Here is an 18,777-nt window from a genome sequence, read left to right on the forward strand (position 1 = left end):
ACAAGGAGTATACCATTTGGAAATGAAAGGGTTTAAGATAATCAGTTCCTCCATAGAGGTAACAGGCTCTAGCATTTCAACTGATCTAATAAGCAACTCATCTAACATATATTCATATTAAACTAATAAAATTAAAAGCAAGTCCCAGGAAGATTGAAACAGTGGCTCCATCACTGCTTCAACATTTGTCTTGCAGCAGTTTTGGGACTATATCCTACTTTTCAAACTACATGTCTCTTAGGAAAAAACAGTACTATGACACGATCATTGCCAGAGTTTAAAGTGATAAATAAAAAATTATACATACATTACACAGACAGAGTGGGCTGCAGTAGTCAAGTTTGCATAGATATTAGCAAAAAGAAGCAAGAACACAATGACTATTAGGGCCTCCTGCATGCCCAGGGGCAGAAGGTGGATTCAAGACCCTTCTGTCACAGAGCTTGATACGTGGACTTTTGAGTTTATGATACTCAGTGGTTTCATTCTGCAGGGCTTAGTGCAACCATTCTCAAGACCCAGAATTTCAATGCACTATGAATGTGCTCCACTGAAAATGCAACTCTACTAAGAGAGATCTCCTTTGGATGTTTCACTAAGGTCAGACATTATCAAACATTGCAGTGAGTAAACCATCTTAAATAGATTTAAAATTGCTCTGAGATCTTGTGAACTTGAGCTATCTTTCAACAAATTTAATCCATGTTCAACTTGTAATACAATCTGCAACTAAGTCAATTTCCAGATAGCCACACAGGTTTCATTTGTTAGTTTGGTTGGTTGGTTTTGCCTTTTTTTTTTTTTTTTCTAGATTGACTTGTAGGGCTTGGTTTTCTTTTTGGTTTACCGTATAGTTTATTCAGACTTCAAAATGGTAATTTGACAGAAAGATACTTTGGCTGACATTACTTCAAGTTGTACTCTGCTTCCATCAATAGTATTTAATAGGGCATGACCAGGCTGTATGGTTCTAGTCCATCAAAAAAGAAATTATATACATTATTTAAAAAGAAAAGGTCAGTTGTTTTGCAGCAGATTTTGAGGCTGAGAAAAAAAAAAGAATCTTGCATAGATCAATAAACTATGAAATGTCTATAGAGACAGGTATTTTTCTCTTCAACTTGACGTGAGTATAATCATTATCATCTATATTCCACTATTTATTTTTTCATGTATCAGTGCAGCTTGTGACTTATATATTTTCCAAGTTAGTAGAAGAGATAAAATTCAGTGGTCTGAAAGACACAGGTCTTGGCTGAAGCTGCAGATCTAAAAACAAAAACAGAAATAAAATCAAGCATGCTACTTGCAGGATGGAGGTGACCTGAGTCTCATGCCTAAAGATACCTGCTTAATCTTTTAGAACATCCCTTGGAAAAGATCAATCTTCTATCAACAGTAACATCCACTGTTACAAACTTCCCTGCTGGGATAGAAAACAGAGGTCATTTATTCAAAGGAATGTAATGAATGGCAGGGCTGATCCTTTTAGTTATTACGGACACATACCAAAAAAATCTATCTAATCAAAGACTGCAAATTAACAGTATGTTAAAACAGGCTGGTTTTGTGTATCTGTGGTTACTGACAAGTCACCAGATGTTCAAGATCAATAGATGTTTTGCATATTTTAATTATTCTTCTGGGTGTAGATCTCAATTACTCTTATGAACTTCAGGTAGTTTTGGCAGACATAGTTTACCTTGAAGCTGTGAGGTTTACTGTTGTTTCATCAGCTAAAACAAGGTGCCAGCATGCTGATGTATAGTCACGCTTTCATTTCCAGTGGCTCCTTTGAATGCTAGAAGCTGATTCCACAAAGTCCAGCGTGCCACCCCCACCACAAAGAAATGTTCAATTGGCTTGCAAATATGGGAAAGCTGTTCAGCAGAGAAATTATTTATTTATTTATTTATTTATTTATTTAATTCTACATTCATTTACAGGAACAATACTCCCAGTCTTGTGGACACTGCCTACAAAGAAAAATTAGAGAAAACATTAAATGTCAGAGAAAATAAACAAACAAGCAAGCAAGCAAGCAAACATACAAAAAGCCCCAAACAACTCCCATCAACTGTATTGAATTCAGGGAAGGATTAGATTATAGGGACTACAGAAGAAAGAACAGCATCTGCTTTCCAGCTAAAGAAAGTGCTTAATTAATGGGTGCCAGGTTAATCTTTCAGATTGCAGGCAGACAGTTACACAGGTGTGAGACGCTGCTGGGGCAGCTGCTAGCAGGTTTGTCCTCCCAGCCACCCGCCTGGGTGCTGAAACTGCCTGCTCACATTGCTTCAAAAGGAAGCTGGCAGATATGAAGCAAGTCTCACTGCAAGGCCTCAACTTGGAGCTTGAGACCTGCCCACAGCCGCCATCTTCCCCAGGCCTGGGTTCCTCATGCTTGACCTTGTTCTGCCTTCTTCTACTCTGATTCTTTTCCCCAAACCACAAGTTTTGCACTGCTCCAGTCCTGCCTTCTCTAAATAATTTGCAGTCAAAGGAGTAGAATATCTATTACCTTGGTACTGAGTGAACATAGGAAATCTTTCTACTATTTTGTGCTTTTAATGTCTGATACTAGACTAAGTCACATGGTGGCATACATAAAATACAGGTTACCGGCAGCTAAAAAGAAAGCAAAAACTTACTCATTAGAGAACTATGTGAAAATTCTTTTCATAACTATATTGCACTATAAATACTGGAAATAAGGATTTAGAATTGGGAGAAAAAGTTCTAGAGGAAATAAATTGGATCAAAAATGGCAAGAAGGAAAAGCATGCAAAAAGTCATAGCAACTGAGGGTTTGAAGTATTTTTATATATCTGTGCACTTCCTAGTAAAACCTTTAAGATGATTGATGGGGATGGACATTACATTGACATCTAAAATACTGAAATTTTTTAATAAATTAATCAATCCAGAATGTGAACAGGACTCATGGGGTATCTTCATAACTATTTTTTTCCTGTTCTCTAGAAATTTATCTACCTTAAGTCCTAATTATGCATTTTTGCATACTATGAATGTTCATTTTACATTCCATATTATTAGTTGTGCCTAATTGCTGCTGCAGCCAGCAGTCTCCCTCAGCTGAAATATGGCATCAGGTTTTGACTAGGTGGATTACCATTTCAGAGCACTTTTTGTCAGGACCTTTTGCTGTTAATGGATGACACACACTTCTGTATGTCCTAAATTTTCTAGATTACTTTTCTGAAGCATTCTATTTACGGCTTGCTGTCGTCATCATGCATAGACTGAACTGAACATCTGATGCACTTTATCATTTTTTTATACCCGATGTTGAAGACTCCAGCAGTTCAAACAAAAAGATTATGCCTTCACCTCTTCTTTTTCCATCCATCCTGCATTGGCTAAGTCATTGACCTTACATGTATTTGGCAAAAGCACAACTTTCCTCCTGATTCCATGTCATTCCAGGTCCAGAAGATGAAACAAGCCCCCAGCTGCTGTATCTTCTGCCCATTCTGTGGCTCGGTATGCCAGGCACACCTGCCCAGTCACCTTTATGTCACGCTGGTGGCCCTGAGCTCCAGCATCTGCCCCTGAGCAAGCTGGAATGACATGGGAACAGCAAAACATGGGATGAGAGGTGTGATGTTAAATTTCATGCACAATGCTGACTCAGAGATGCAAGTTCGAAGTCCAGTTCAAAGATTTCCTTCCCACCACCACCCATCCCCATCTGTGCAGGGGCCTCATGACAAGGAACTCCATGGGGTCTGGGACAGACCTGGATAAGCTCCCAGACATAATGGCCCCAAAGTCAATGGCTCGGGACAGGTGGGCCAAATTCGTAAATGTACTGAGACATCAGATGATGAAGCTAGGTTTGCCATGGAATTTACACAAATGTTTAACCAGACATTGGCTAACTGCCAGTCTTTGTATATGCCAGTCTTCAAAAAATAGTTGAAGATGAAAAAAAAAAAAAAAGTCTTGCCTGCACATGTGCTTCCCTTAATCCTGCTATGTGTTTTTCTGCCTTTTGGAACAGTTCAAATACTTTGTTATTCTGGTCCCAGGTTATTACTTTATGAAACAGTACTTTGATATATATCACAAAGTAATTTACATTAAGTATATAGAGCCAGTAGGGCCATTTCTGTGTTTCTTGTTTTCAGTAGTGATTACTAACTAATAGCTTTAGCATTGCTATAGCTGTGCCATCTGATGACTGCAAAAAGCCCTCAAAATATTAATTAACTGAGCCACACAATGCACCTGTGAACTAGGTTTTCATCATTCATTGGCAGATGGGGAAACAAAGACACAGAAAGGTTGAATGACTTACAGAGGAGCCCAGAGGAGGCATGTAGCAGAGCAGGAAACAACAATTAGAACCCAGAGATACTAACATTTGGTGCTGCACATTGTTACTCTGCATTACATTTCAGATCTTCCTTTCAAGTTTCAGACCACCACACCTTAGTAACTTGAAAATCTTCCACTAATAATCTTCTTCCTCAAAGCCCTTTCATTGTCTTATTTCTTTGGACAGCACCCTGTTTTTCATGCAGCTGTGGGTGATATTTTTGACTCTCTAGATGCTCATGTTCTGCTGCAAACTTGCAGACATTTCTTTACAGGGTATCTAAGACACAGTTTTCCTATCTTGCCTTCACAAATAAAGTGCTTGTCTAAAGTCTCATCATATATCAGCAACTGCAACCCTTTCCTTTTGGCCTTGACAAATGCAATCTCACACAATCAATATTCCTCCAGAAAGCACTGCTGAAGAGATCATTTCTGTTAGCCCTCTGCTTTGTCTTTGTCATCTCTCTACTGGTTCCCCTTCAATTTATTTTACAAACATAAGCTCGTTTTTTTTTTTTTTAAGTCCCATGTAACCTGCTCCATATTATCTATATTGGTCATTCAGAATAAAGAGGTTAAGTCCTACCACTGATGAGCCCCTATAAAGATGGTGGGATCGCAAAAAGACTGGGACAGAAAAAAAGATGGGACCATTCTTTTGAACAGAAGACAGTTTCATTGTTTCATTTTGAGATTAGAAAAGAGTGTTAACAAGTACCTGGCAGAACAACTAATATCAGCAAGAAATAAATAAGTTAGTATGAAGATTTCTGATTAATGTTCAACAAGCTAAATGTTAGCTGGTGACACTGTCCTCCAAATGTAAATACTTGACTTTAAAACTCCTATAGATGTAGCAGACTTCAAGGCCACAAAATCCTCTTGCTTGCTTGCTGTCTGTCTATCTAGCTACCTACTGCACAGAAAGTAGATAAAAGTAATGTTATCATCAGGGAAAGAGAGAATAGGAAGAAAGAACTACTCCGCTCCTCTACAACAAATCACTCACAGATTCAGTGAGAAATATTTCTACTGAAAAGAAAAGCTTCCACACTGAATCCAGCAGAAATGTAATACGCAACCAACAGGGGAAAGTGCTCTGGGTTGGCAATATTCAGATGAATTTAGATATTTTAATGCATTGCAAAAGGCCCTCCCAGAGAAAAGACTATGCAGGAAGATCTTTCCAAAGTTGGAAATTCATTGCACAAACCAAATAAGAAAGATAACATGCTTTCCTCCCTTTTTCATGCTAGAGACATTCACCAATTTCAATATACTTGTCAATTTAGGATGTTGTGAACCTGGTGATGGTGTGACAAAAACTGACACTTCAGATGAGATGACAATGGAGGATGGGTACAGTGATGAAAATGCATCCACATCAAAGATGACAACCAGAAGCAGAGAAATTTTGACATCCTTGCTCTACGTTCTAGTAAAGAAAAAAACGCACAAAATTATTGAAGGAATTAGCTGGCAAACAAATGAGTTAATTGGTCATCACCTTACAGAACACAAAAAGGAATATCGGTCAAAAAGAAATATTTTTAGAAGTTCAACTTGAAAAATCTTATATTCCTTCACCAATTTTCCACTGATAATAATATACAGGTAAGATGCTTTTTTCCACATGTAATGAGAAAGGCTATGAAAAAGATACAGCCTCCTGGCATGATAAATGTAAGGATGAATGATTTGCAAACAAGAATCTGTTGCACAATATCTACAAACACAATCATATGTTCAGAAGAATTTTTTCTATCCATCAGCTTTGTTAGTAACTCTAGTAGACAGCAATCTACTTGCACTCCTAGACTGTAGTTGAGATCAGGGACAGGACAGTGAGACAGTGCTGTTGAAGTAGCTGTTGTGCAGCAGGTTTCCCCCGTGGGACAAGCGTCACGGGTATTTACTATTCTGATGTTATTACAACTTTTTTTTCCTTTTTTTTTTTATTATTTATTATGTATTCCTAAAATGGTATTTATACCAGAAATTCTGACCGTGTTCATTAGGTACTCCTATCAGTCTTAGAACACTACAGATAACGAATTGTGTAGAAAGCAGAACTCTTACGTATTTTGCATCCTGCCCCTCTTCTCTGTGTATTGTTTTTTAAGGTGTCTCAATACACGTATTAACATAGCAAAGTCATTTAAACAACCGTTATAATGGCAGGGAAGATCTCTTCTTTCCTTGCCTCCCACCTTCTTTACAAAAGGGCCAAACAAAATAGGGATGGGTGATCTGTCATTTACCTAGGAAATAAATCCTATTTGGGTGGGAGGATTTGGGCAGGGGAACTGACTCTTTATTTTTAATCCTTTTTTAGAACAAAAGCTTCGTAGATATGGAAGTAGATTTTACCAGCAACGGAAACAAGCCACTAGAACTGAACTAGATGTGGCACCAGTAGCATCTGCACGGAGGAGAGGTAGAAGAGGTAGAAATTAGCCACAGGCATAAACAGGGCCTGAAAGGAAGTGGGGACTGTAGAGTAAAAAATACTTGAGTTGACGGGATGATGGTGAGAGCAGAGCAGATGGGAGAGGTGTGAAAAGGCTGGAAAGAGCCAGTGAATGAGGATGTGGTTATCCTCTGGAAAAAGACAACCTTAATGGTGGGTGAGGATGGACCACGGTGGAGATTCAGGAGAACTTGCATATTGGGAGTTGGTACTAAGGAGATGTAAGGTGATTTAAAGCTGGAGGAGTTGGGGCATCAGATTCACTTTTTGCTGAGGAACTTCAGATTGGTATGTTTAGAGAAAAAAATGAAATGGTTAGAGAAATGCAAAAACATGCACAAAATCTTTTCAGAAATAGAGAAGACATAGTTAAAGTTGATATAACAGGGTAAATACAAATGGCAGTCAACATTCTGTAACAGGCACAATGCTTAACTGAAGGCAATATAATGCGAGGAAAGAGCTATGGACAGAGATAATCCATGGAATAATATCTCAATACCAGCATTTTACAGTCTCCTGAGAAAGCAGAATCTAATTGAAGAAGTTAAAAAAGAATGAGCTGCAATAATCAAAGTCCTAAAAGCATATGACATCAGGGGATGTTAGAAGTTTTAACATCCTAGCAGTATTTTTTATTTAGTAATTAAAGGGATGAACACTGTTATTAACAGAAGATTTTTATCACAAAAATTGGTCTATTAAAGACCTTTAGTATTCTTGGTCATATTGGATCAGATCATTGCCAAAAAGACAACTATAAAGTTAGGGCAGATTTTAATAAATTCACACTTTTTTAGTATTAAAAACCATTCATTATTAATAACTTATGTGGCTTACATATTTGCACTTTTGCTGAACCATTGAGGTAAATATTATGAACATTTAACAGCAATAACATATATCTTTAAAGCCTTAGCATTTGATGAAAAAAAAAATCATAAAACTATCAGAGATGACAGCTGTTGATCCAAGAGCTTTTTGTAGCCTAATACTTATTTTGAGCAGGAACAAACGATTTTGTTTTTAAAGACCCAGACATTAGCAGAACAAACAAGAGCCAAAGGAAAAAAAAAAATCCCGTGGCATTTATCTGTCTGAAATGTGGCAAAAAGACCTTGTCATCAAAAGTGTCACAAGTTAATGACAGGTGTAATAGAAAACACTGCTAAAAGCAAACTATTGCAGACCCTTGGCAGACCTCCGTCATGTGGAAAGAGACTAATGGGATTGAAGTCAAAGAGACATTTTCTGTCCTACTGTGCACATTGTAAGATGACTGCCACAGACTTACTGCTGGATCTGTTCCAACTTGACCCTCACGTAAAAATAGAGTATTTTTAATAATGACACAGCAAGCTTTCCAGATCCTTTTAAGAATGGTAGCTCTCTTTTCATGAGGTGACTCTTTCTGAAGAACATCATCAAGTAGGCTCAATTGTGAGATATTATGTTCATTAATAGGTTCCACCTTGACTTCTGTAGAATGAGAATCACTGACCTGTTCGCTGGCAGGGAATTTTCTTTAAGTCAGATGGACAATTATTTTGCTTCATCAAATAAAAAGGATCTACCTTACACTGAAGAAACTAGAATAATGAAACACCCCTTCCCAGCAGTTTTTAAGGAGCTCTTGTATTATTAAAATTAAATACATGGAGACAGAGCTATATAACCTGTGGGCAGAAACTGAAGAAAACTGAAGTACAATTTATGTTACTTTAGGACTGGAAGTGGAAAGAGTTCTTAGGTAAAATAAACTGAGTTGGACTTCCTCCCTACAGAAGCTGAAGAAAAGCTCCTCCTCTGGAATAACAAAATATAAATATCTTAATGGATGTGTTTAACCATAAAGCATTTAGCCTAGGAAATTGCTAAACAAATCTTCATGAAAGAGATATCGGGAAAAAAAAAAGTCATTATAACACCACATGTATATTGGAAAACAGAGTAAGTCTCAACTTTCCCCAGCAGCTGCTACATTATCTCCAGAGAACAGCATGAGTAAAAAGAAGTGAGGGGAGAGGCTGACATCTTCGAGACCAAGGAAATGCTTGTTAAATATTTTGAATACTTTGTTTAGAGTTGACAAAACATCTTTCAAGGGTTTAAGATCTACTTTTATTTCATGTTGGAACAAATATACTTTTAAATGGAATTGGGCCAAATTCCTATTTTTAAACACAGAGTGACAGAGAAATGTTTTTCCCTTTCTTGGTAGCCAGGTGATTACCCAGTATGTGAGAAATCCCCGTTAATCAGTCATCAGACCTTTAATACAGACAGGCTCATCTGTTTCTCGAAACGGTAATTACAAACCATGACTACTGTTGGTTGCTGCAAACATTCTCTGCTTCAGGGTTACACATTAATGACATCTTACATGATACATATTAATTTATAAAGTTAACTGCTATAATACAATTTTGCAGTTCATAGATCTTCAGATGCTTTTTTTTTTTTTTTAACCCTAAAATAGAGTATATGTCCTTATATTAGTCTGTGTTTCAGAAACTAAGGGAAGTGGTTACAGGAAAATAATTGAAAGGAAGGAGTTTTAAAAGAAAGAGATTATGCATTAATTTTTCCTTTTTATTTTTCTCTACACCTTGTACTTACGGAGACTCTTGAACACCAATCAGCTTTCTACCTGTTGATTCCTTCAGGTATTAACATTTTTTATCTAGTAAAGTGAGAACATATTTGTTCTTTTTTTTTTTTTTTTTTCTTTCCAACCATGAGCAACTCAGTGGAAATCAGATTAGCATTAGGGGCATAAAATGGTCAGTAAAGTACTTTAAAATTATTTGTAAGGAGAGAAAGGTTCTAGTTACAGTGCACAGTCTGTTAGACAACAAATTACTAAATTATGCTAAGACTGAATGAAGTTTGAGATCACAGACAGTTTGCATTAAAAAAAAACAAAGCAGAAACAATGACCTACATGCAACTTACATAAACGCTTTGGTTCCCTTCCAGAGAAAATGAATTGGACAGCTTAAGTACAGTTAATTGAGACTTGACGTCTAATTAAGTTCAAGTGATATACAGGATGCAGTAATCTTTTAGCTACTGCATGTACATCAAGATTTTTTACATTTAAAGACATGAAATAAAGAAAATTGCCAAAGGGAAAATGTTTTTCAATATACAAGATGCAATCAGGAAGGAAAATGTTAATAAATCAGTACTACAGGGACTGATCTTGCAAATTGGTGAAGATCCTCGGATGTTTTTTACTCTAACATCAGTTCAGTGTTGAGGTGTGCTATACCTCAACAGAGATGCTCACAGCTGACAGGAACAGGTCAAAATATGAAAAAATAATTTGTCAAAATTTTGCAAAGAATAGCACTTCTGATTCCCATTCAGTCTGGTATTATTTATGTGTGAAAAATAAAACCCTCCTTTTAAAATAGGGATTTAAAATATTTTTTCAAGTTTATTTAGAACATTCAGATGATTTGACTTTCATCCCACACACCCCCTTCCATAATTTATGTGAAGTTTGGTGCCTCTGTTCACACTCTACCCTCCTTGGGTTTACAATACTGAAACATGATAAGATATTCAGAGAATGCCTAACTAAAGCACATCAAGTCCATGGAGATCTAAGCTTTGGCTTCATCATGTAGAGACTCTCAATGCATTTGCAAACACTATTAAAATCAAGAGTTTTGTTTCTGTTTATTAGAAAAAATATATATATATTCAGTAAAATGGTTCAATGTTCTATATCCATGGTGGAGGGGAAAGAGGGTCTTAAGTTTCTCATGTTTGCTGTCCATATATTGCACAATTAGAATAGCTTTACAGAACAATAGAGAGACGGAAGATCACCTACCCAAACACAGAGCATAATTCTTCAATGTTCAAAGACAAAGTTAAGCTGTAATAGTAAGTCCTCCTTCTGTGACATCTGTACTCTCACAGATGATATTTCAGTGGGAAAAACACACTGTAAATAAATTTTGCTGAAGTTTGAGAGGGGACAGAGCTGGGTGGAAGGAGCTGTCATTCTTAACAAAGGCTACACAGTTCATGGGAAATTAAAAACTGTTCTTCAGTGAGCCCTTGCATTCTCCATTGAAGTTTACATCCTTTCCTCTCCCACCCCCAGGAGACCTCTGAAGATTAACAAATTAAAACAGAATTTTCATATTTCTGTTTCCAGCTCCAAATACACTGTCTGTAAATGAAGTGTATCAAAAAATACAGTCTACCGATTTTTGTTGCACCTTCATGGATGGAGAAAAGGGTCTTTGTCTACTCTGATCAGATATTAGCCTCCCAGCACTATACAGAAAATATACTATATGGAAACTATACTATATGAAACCTATAGAAGCATTTTAATTGATTTACGCTATTGATGACCTCCCTTATTCTGGCCAACTTGTTGGAGTTCCTCCAGATGTTTCCATTTTCCCTTTCAACCTCCAGGCCTGGAGAACAGACTAACAGGGATCTATGTAAACATTTCTATGGACAGCAGGAACTGTTTTAGTAACTTCCTCCTTTTTCTTCCATACCCACAAAAAGTTAAAATAACTCAATAGGATTTCTCTCCAGAAGAGTTTGGGCTCTGTATCCTTCATACTTTTGTATCAAACTTACAGGTTCTTCAGGGAAAGAAAGTAAGCAGAAAAGGTAAGGAAACATGCAGTGAGTACACCAGTCTAACAGTGTAAAGACATGAAACAAATCTGCAGAGTGGCAAAGACAGTTAGCATTTTCCAGTGATCAAGAAATAACATAATGCAGCTTTGTCCTGTGACTGGCAGTGGCATGAGACACTGCAAAGGAGCTCTGCTACTCAGCAATACAGAGAGACTCAGCTTTCTGTAAGTCTTTAAATGCCATTTCAGATGAAAGAGAGATTTTCCTCTTGATTTTTTTTAAAGAAATGTGCGGTTCTATCAAGCAATTTGCACACCTTTAAATGGAGCATATTAACAAGATAGCTCCCCTAAAGGGAAATACTGCTTTCACGCAGAAACAGCAAATATATCTAACAACCTATTCCATATATATATATAAAGCATATAGAGTTCTTTTTATATCAGTGCAAAGGAAATAGAGGAAATTATCAGTTCCTTACAAGCTGAATCATGTCCTATCTGTCTAAAAGCATTTTAAAACCAATAAAACAACAGCGAAGAAAACTTCAGTTTAAAAACAACTAGAGAAAAAATTATGCAGGTATAAAGTTGGAACCTACAACTTTTCTCTTCCCTGACAGTGAGTGCAGTTGTTGCACCTGATACTGGAACCTACTGGGCACCTCAGTTCCATTGACAGGATTCAGAACAGAGAGGATAAGAGAAAATTACGAGTTTCTAAGGTTTTTTCTCTGATTCAAGATATTTACAGAGAAAATAAGAGCACACAGACATCATGCCAGTGGCAGTAGGACAGTTAGGACTTTGTTGCACAGCTCTATTGCCTGTGGTTTAAATCTCTTCATGTACAGATTATTATTTTCTTTAAACCGAATTAAGTTGTATCCCACAGTATGAGAAAGTATGTTGAAGAGGAGGAACAGAAAAGCAAAACTGAACCACTGACTTCCAGTGAGCTGGAGTAAATGACAGGTTCCTCTTTGTATGGCTATTCATAGCTATATTCGGATGCAAGAATAAAGAATGGAAGCTTGGAAGAACAAGCATTTGTGTCTACATTAAATCACAGCATCAATACATCACACTAGGTGTGTGGAGTAGTAAAGCTGGAAGGCATGTCTTGGCATTCAAATCATCTTAAGTTGATATAATATCAAGAAAACAGATTGAACAACTAATGATTTTCTAGATCTTCATCCTTGATGTTAGTTTGGATGTATACCCAAGATAATAAAATAATTAGTGTAATCACTTCTCAGAAAGTTGGACTCCAATTCCTGCAAGACGGAAGTGCTGAGCCAGTACATGCCTTGAACAAAGAAATCCATGCCTTGACAATACTCAGGTAATGTATATTTCCTAGCAAAAAACCTCATAAAGCACAATAATCATGAATGATCACTGATATGAATAGAGGTTTCAGGCTGATATATGCTAATCTGCTGAACCACAGATTGCAGAAAACTCATGACATCCCATCATCCAGGAAATCAGATAAATTAACTGGGATTTAATATCAGTTAGTAACATTCAGTGAAAATACACATAAATTGGAGCCCAGACAGTCTCTTTTCTGAAAAGCTGAGTGAGTTTCTCACTTTTCCTTTTTCTTGGTTTACTGTTAAACCCTTGTGTCTCTCTAGCTGTCCTCATTCTTCAGTTATTGGAGAATTAAGAACATATCTGACAGCGTGAACGGACTTGGAGGCAGTAAAAGCAGAAATATAGATACTTGAGGAGGAAGAACTGCTAAAATTATAAGCTCCCAATTTGCCTGTTTCTGTTGTCTGCTAGAAAATAGAATGACTCTGTCAACACACCTCTCTTGCTTATCTCCAGAGCAGAATGTGTAAGTAGGAGGCTAGCTGGATGAAAAGAAGCTATCTGGGAGCACAGATTTGTCCACTGAAACATAGCAGCTTAGACTGAGTGGAGATACGTGCAGATCATAACTTTTGAGTGAGAGGCTAGAATTCAAGCACCAATAATATTAATCTTTAGAAGTTACAAACTGGTCACTGACTGTACAAAAGCAACATAGAACTTGGTCTCAGCTTGATCAATGACAGATACAGACGTACTTAAAAAAATTGCTTCTGAACAAGATAAGTAGTTAGCATGGTCAACATTTTCAAATACTAGAAGTTAAAGTCAAGCAACTAAAGGTAACTCATTCATTCACTATATCATGTTAAGGGTCAGGAAAGAAAATAATGAGGAAATAAGTTATTTATCATTTTAAAAGTCTTCAGGAGATAAAATGAAAAAAAGTGGCTTAGCTGTTTTCAAGAAAGGAAGACCCTGTTATCACCCAAAAGTGATATGAAGACTCTATACGATGCAGAGGAGGGTTCTTTAAATACCTTGCCATTTTCTATATTATGAGAAGTTACAAAGTGTTAACGACAAATAATGACCTGTCTATGCATAGTTCAGTTATACCCTACTATCATTATATACTTAGAGAGTTTTCCTGAACACATCAAAGATAGAAAGAAATTAAAAAATCTGTTCTCTAGACCTTCGTAATGATAGAAATAAAATCTCAGCTCTGCATTCATTTTTAGATGTTCCTGTCATATGAATTCTATGTCCAATGCAAAAGTTTTATTTTAAGGTGTATAGCTTACAATCCTCATCATGGTACAGCCTCTATTTAATTTTCTTTGCTAACTTGCTACATAACTTGGTGTCCTAAAGCAAGAGCACACAGTCCTAGTTGCCAGTAGCCTGCTTTTGTCCTTTCTACCTGCATTGTCTTCTTCGAAGACCTTTAATTTGAGTTAAAGTTTCAGAGGAAAGACCTTATAAGTTAAGGATCAGACCTTAGGAACTAAACCAAAGTTTTAAGAAACCAGGAGAAATCATGTGTCCAAGCTACTTTGTGGAGGAGGGACCTCAGGGTATATAAAAAGAGATTGATCAAGTCCACATATATTTATCCCTTAGTCATTCAATCCCTCTGAAGTCATGGAATCATATAAACACAGAAATTGAAAACAACTTTCAAGATCATCAAGTCCAACAATCAGTGTGGCCTAACAAATTCCATCACTAAACCATGCCCCTCAGTGCCATGTCCACGTGTCTCTTAAATACCTCCAGGGATGGGGACTCCACAACTTCCCTGGGCAGCCTGTTCTAATGCTTGACCACCCCGTTTGTGAAGAAATTCTCCCCAATATCCAATCGAAACCTCCCACGGTGCAACCTGGGACCATTTCTTTGTGTTCCATCACTCATCACATGAGAAAAGACACTGACATCCTCCTCACTGCAACCTCCTTTCAGGTAGTTCTAGACAACAATGAGGTCCCCCCTCAGACTCCTCCAGAATAAACAACCCCGGTTCCCTCAGTCACTTCTCTTAATCCTTGTTTTCTAATCCCTTCACCAACTTCATTGCTCCTCTCTGCATATGCTTGAGCAACTCTAATATCCTTCTTTTAGCAAGGGGCCAAAAACTGAACTCAATAATTGAGGCGCAGCCTCACTAGAGATGAATATAGGGGAACAGTCACTTCCACAGCCCTGCTGGCCACACCATTTCTAAGGCAGGCCAGGATGCCATTGGCCTTCTTGGCCGCCTTCTGCTAACTTGTGTTCAGCTGGCTGTCAGCCAGCACCTCCAGGTCTTTTTCTGCTGGGCAACTTTCCAGCCACTTTATCCCAAGCCTATACCACTGCATCAGGTTTTTATGAACCAAGGGCAGGATCTGGCACTTAACCTCACTGACTGTCATATGAATGGATTTGACGCATCAATCTAGCCTATCCAGACACCTATGCAAAGCCTTCCTATCCTCAAAGCAGATCAATAGTCCTGCTCAACTTGGTATTATCTGCAAATTTACTGAGAGTCCACTTGATCCCCTCATCCAGATCACTGATAAAAACATTAAACAAAACCAGCCCCAGTACTAAGCCTTGGGAGACACCACTGGTGACCAGCCACCAACTGGATTGAACTCCATTCACTATGACTCTTTGAGACTGGCCTGTCAGCCAGTTCTTCACCAAGTGAAATGTACACTTGTCCAAGCTACAAGCAGCCAGTTCCTCCAGGAGGATGCTGTGGGAACCAGTGTCAGATGCTTTACTAAACAACATCCACAGCTCTTCCTTTATCTACTAAGTGAGACATCTTGTCACAGGAGATCAGGTTAGTCAGGCTGGACAGACCTTTCATAAATGCATGCTGACTGCTTTTGATCATTCATTTGTTCTGAATGTACTGTGTGATGGCACTCAAGATAGTCTACTCCATAACCTTCCCTGGCACTGAGCTCAGACTGATAGGCCTGTAATTTCCTGGATCCTCCTTCCTGTCCTTCTTGTAGATTAGTCACATTTGCTAACCTCCAGTCAACTGGCATCCTCCCCCCCCCGCCCAGTTAGTCAGGAGTGCTACTAAATTATAGAAAGTGGCTTGGTGAGCACTTCTGCCAGCTCCTTCAGTATTCTTGGATTAATCCCATCTGGCCCATGGATTTATGAATATCCAAATGATGTGCTAGTTCGCTTACCTACTACAGGTTTCCCATTGGATTACAGGGGCTTCATCCTTCTCCCTTTCACCATCTCCCAACCCAGAGAGCTGGGTACCCTGAGAACAATTGGCCTTACTCTCAAAGTGAATGTTCTCACTGACAGGTAAAAATGCACAGACTTTGCAAAATTAAGTGCAACAAATGATGAGAAACACAGATCTGGAAATCTAAATTTAACCTGGAAATATCTAAAATTCATCTGAAGCTTCAAAAATTGTTACCTTAATAGTCCTAAAATAACATATTTCTTAGCAGAATTGTTACCTTAATAGTCCTAAAATAACGTATTTCTTAGCAGTTGCCTAGTAACCCCACCACTCTGGAATCCATGGACTATTATGTCATACTTCAGCTTTACAGGTTTTAATGCATCTACTAACATAGCCTAGTAAAACCTCACTGTAGATAAGGTATACACTGTTACATTCTGCCATGACAGTACATTTTTTAGCCAAAATGTATCATATTCCATACTATGCATGTAATTGTTTTAAGGTGATTAAATCCCTTCAAATATATCATATGTGTCCACTAGGAAACCAGTTTTCTAGTATTTCCTAACTTCAGAAGGCATTTATGATCATGTCTTCAAATTCTGTTTACTATAAACGTGCCCTCAAACTTTGATTGCTATGAAAACTAATAGTTCTGCTATTCTATTTAAAAAGCTGAGAAGATGGGAAAAAGCTAACAGCCAAAGAGTTAAAAATTGAAGATGTTGTGGGGAGGGAGACCAGGGGAACAGAGCAAAGAAGATTTCACACCTACCATGAAATTACCAGAGAATTACAGTTTAAAAATATTCTACCATATACTGGGAGAAATTTTTTGTACTCAAGGTTTTTCCTGCAGTTTTATCACAGGTGAAAAGCAATTGTTAGTGAAATACATGAAGCTGCTATAGCAGTGATTGAGAGAATCATTTTCATCATAGAGTCTATACACTAGCGAAGACATGAAAAAGTACTTTAAAAAATACTTCATTATTTCCTTTTTAGATATGGATGCAAAGGATAAGATATCACTACTATAACATGCTCTACAAACCTTTATCAGTCTAATACATTCCCATTTAGTTTACAAACACCAAGGATAGCAAGAAACAGCCCCATCTAATTTTAATTTCCTTTTAAATATTGACAGAAGGTACATTAAACATTTCAACTTTATATTCATTTTTGATGAAGACACAGTGCTTCAAGCCTAAAACTTTCCTTCTGCATGTATAAAAATAAAAATATCCATACAGCATAAAGAGCCTTGAATCAATATATAATTTAAGTTCAATAAGATCAAGTTTATGATAATGGCACATCAGCAAATGACTAAGCATATTTCTAGCTGTGGACTGGTGTCATATAGAACAGCAATATTCAAATAGCTGTGAAAGTTACAAGTGCTTTGACATATTCCAAACCAATCAACAATAAAATATTAAAAGAGTAACTACATCTCTTATGTTTAATTATTTTAGTTATTGGAAAGGGGGAGGTAGAAAATGCTTGGATTTCTTTTTAACTTGTCATTGTTTTACTAGTTTCTTGTTTCAGAATAAAATTCTCTTCCCTATTGCTGATATCTCATATGACTGTTTATCAAAGGGCAATTTGTTTTGTTTATTTTTCATGCATCAGATTTTTTTTAACTAGTTTCTTCCTTTTTTCATGAATCTCAAACATTTCAGTCATGTCAGCCTAGCCCTAACAATAATATTCATTATCTGAATGCGTGTCTTCCCTACTTCCTCTCCAAAGACAGTTGGCTGACCAATATTTGAGGAGAAATAATAAAGCATAGGCATAGATCTAACTTACTTTAAAAAATCTGGTAAGAAAGTTCCATTTTAGAGTCCCAAAAGCTTATGCTTTTGTCTGCATGGACTGTTGCAGACAGTTGCATATTTATTTTGCTGCACTCCAAGCAAACTAGATGTGAGCCACACACTAAAGATTTATACTTCAAGAATCAAATACTGTTGTCCATTGACTCACAATGTAATAGATGGTATATCCCTTAAATTAGCATAATATGAATTCTTCAGTATGAAGCAAGTCTATACTTAGTATTTTAGGAGCAGAAAAACGCAATAATTTAAAAACTCAGTTGAACCTTGTGGTACTTTTACTTGGGTGGGCGGCCGAGCTCCACCACAACTGCTCTCTCACTCCCCCTCCTCAAAGAGGAACGGGGAGAAAATATGATGAAAAGGGCTCAAGGGTTGAGATAAGGACGAGATTGCACAGTAATTATTGTGACGGGCAAAACAGACTCAGCATAGGGAGATAGTAAGATTTATTACCTATTACTAACAAGCTAGAGAAGTGAGAAACAAAGGAAAGAAACCAAAAGCACCTTCCCCCCCCACCCCCTTCCACCTCCGCTCCCCGAGTGGGACTGGGGAACGGGGGAATAGGGGTTATGGTCAGTCTATAGGGCTTCTTCGCCACCGCTCCTTCTCAGTCACTCTGTCCCCTGTGCTGTCCCTGTGCTGTAGGGTCCCTCCCATGGGATGCAGTCCTTGCCGAACTGATCCGGTGTGGGCTGCCCACAGGCAGCAGCTCTTCAAGAACTGCTCCAGATATGGGTCCGTACCACGGGGTCCTATCCCTCAGGAGCAAACTGCTCCAGCACGGGTCCCCCACAGGCAGCAGCTCCTGCCAGGTCACCTGCTCCTGCGTGGGCTCCTCTCCACGGGCTACAGGTCCGGCCCGGAATCTGCTCCAGCAGGGGTCTTCCACAGGCCACAGCCTCCGTTGGTGCAGGTCCACCTGCTCCACTGTGATCTCCTCCA

General features: G+C 37.9%; 1 long non-coding RNA gene across 4 annotated transcripts; it reads right to left on the reverse strand.

Moving 5' to 3' along the window:
* Positions 1-1,464: 1,464 nt before the first annotated feature.
* Positions 1,465-16,840, reverse strand: LOC106040149 (uncharacterized). 4 transcript variants are annotated; one of them, XR_001209731.3, is made up of 3 exons: positions 16,251-16,840; positions 3,352-3,581; positions 1,465-1,976 (listed from the first exon to the last, which is right to left on the reverse strand). It is a non-coding gene; the product is annotated as an uncharacterized lncRNA (long non-coding RNA). The 4 variants fall into 4 exon arrangements; XR_010833190.1 differs by having other exon boundaries at positions 16,208-16,255; XR_010833191.1 differs by lacking the exon at positions 16,251-16,840 and adding an exon at positions 15,963-16,185 and having other exon boundaries at positions 3,304-3,581.
* Between the last annotated feature and the right edge of the window lie 1,937 nt (positions 16,841-18,777).

Source organism: Anser cygnoides, chromosome 1 (assembly GCF_040182565.1).
Source record: "Anser cygnoides isolate HZ-2024a breed goose chromosome 1, Taihu_goose_T2T_genome, whole genome shotgun sequence".
Lineage (NCBI taxonomy): Eukaryota > Metazoa > Chordata > Aves > Anseriformes > Anatidae > Anser > Anser cygnoides.